The sequence below is a fragment of the Manis pentadactyla genome, chromosome 12 (assembly GCF_030020395.1).
Source record: "Manis pentadactyla isolate mManPen7 chromosome 12, mManPen7.hap1, whole genome shotgun sequence".
NCBI lineage: Eukaryota > Metazoa > Chordata > Mammalia > Pholidota > Manidae > Manis > Manis pentadactyla.
In genome coordinates, this window is record NC_080030.1 from 15,315,317 (window position 1) to 15,316,999 (window position 1,683).

General features: G+C 46.8%; 1 pseudogene; it reads right to left on the reverse strand.

Annotated features, from left to right (window-relative positions):
- Nucleotides 1-545: 545 nt before the first annotated feature.
- On the reverse strand, nucleotides 546-1,683 carry LOC130679734 (olfactory receptor 18-like; annotated as a pseudogene).

The following is a 1,683-nucleotide window of genomic DNA, read 5'->3' on the forward strand; positions in this document are numbered from 1 at the left end:
TAGGTGCTTTCCCATCTACCCCTTGGGAATCTTGCATCCCAGTTTTCCTTGGAAAATCTCAATTGATAACTATTCATACAAACTCAATTTTAATCGTGTCCCATTTCCATTTTAAAAGACCCTACTTTGGACAGGAATTTACCAAGTCACCCCACTTGCTCAATAATCTGACCAAGACCATTAAGAAACAAACTTATATTAGATGTTTTACTCCTTAAGGTAGGGTTTATATCCTCCAAAGAAATAGGAAAAAAGACCAAATTAGAAGACAGCTGTGATTGCTTTGCAATTATAGAAACAAGACTGCTCATGATCCAGGGTCCTGGGTAATGCATAAGGAAACCGGGAAAGGCATACTGATGTACCATGCATAGGCCCGGAGGGACCGCAACCTAGCTGGGAGTCCAAATTCTCCCAATCCCATTAGAGCTAAGCTAGGAGGAAAAACTGTGTAAGTAGAAAGATAAAAGCCATGTAGTTACATACACACTATGTGGCAGCAGAGCCGAGATTTCTTCTTGTGCATATTGGATTTTGCTGCTTTTTCAAGTCCTGTGAACCAAAAAGACAGCGCAGGTGCTGATATTAGACTGTTCTACTGCCAACCTCCACAGCGCCCCCTTGAGGTCCCTGTTCCTCAGGCTGTAGATGTAGGGGTTCAGCATGGGGTTGACTGCGGTGTACATCACTGAGGCCGCAGCACTTTCTCTCAGGGAAAATGAGGCATTCGAACTGAGGTACACCCCAAGGCCTGTGCCGTAAAACAAGCAAACCACTGACAGCTGAGAGCCACAGGTGGAGAAGGCTTTAGGTACTCCACGAGTTGATGGGACTCTAAGAATGGAGGAAATAATTTGAATATAAGAGTAAAAAATCCCTGAGACGGGAATACCACCAAGGAAGGCACCGATAAAATACATCAACATGGAAGTGGTGGAGGTGTCAGAACATGCAAGGCTGAGAAGCTGAAAAGCGTCACAGAAGAAATGAGGAATTTCAGCATTTCTGCAGAAACTAAGTTTGGACACCATCAAGCAGTGAGTCTGGGAGTCCAAAACACTGATGAGAAATGACAGCAGGGCTAACAAGCCACAGAGGTGGGGCTTCATGATGGCCGGGTAGTGCAGGCGTTGACAAATGGCCACCAACTGGTCATAGGCCATCACGGCCAGGAGTAGGCTGTCCAAACACCCAAAAAGGAAGAAGAAGGACACCTGAGTGAGGCAGCCTGCATGGGAGATGGACTTGCTGTGGGTCTGGATGTTCACCAGCATCTTGGGGACGGTGGTGGTGCTGAAACCAGTGTCATCCAGGGACAGGCTGGAGAGGAAGGAGTACATGGGGGTGTGGAGGTGGGGGTCAGAGCCGACGGCCAGGATGATGAGCAGGTTCCCCAGGACGGTGACCAGGTACACAGACAGGAAGAGGCCAAAGAGGAGGGGCTGCAGCTCTGGATCCTCTGAGAGGCCCAGGAGGAGGAATCTGAGACATCTGTTAGATTTTGTGGTTCTGTGTAATTTAGGCACCTTTTGATAACAAAAGAAAGACAGAAAAAGAGAGTTGAATAAATAGAAGCGAGAAAGACAACTGCCACTGTGTTTTTATTTTGGATTTCCGTTTTTCTTTAGTCCTGCATTCAGCCACCAAGACTTCACAGTGCCATCAGCAATACTTCTCAATCAT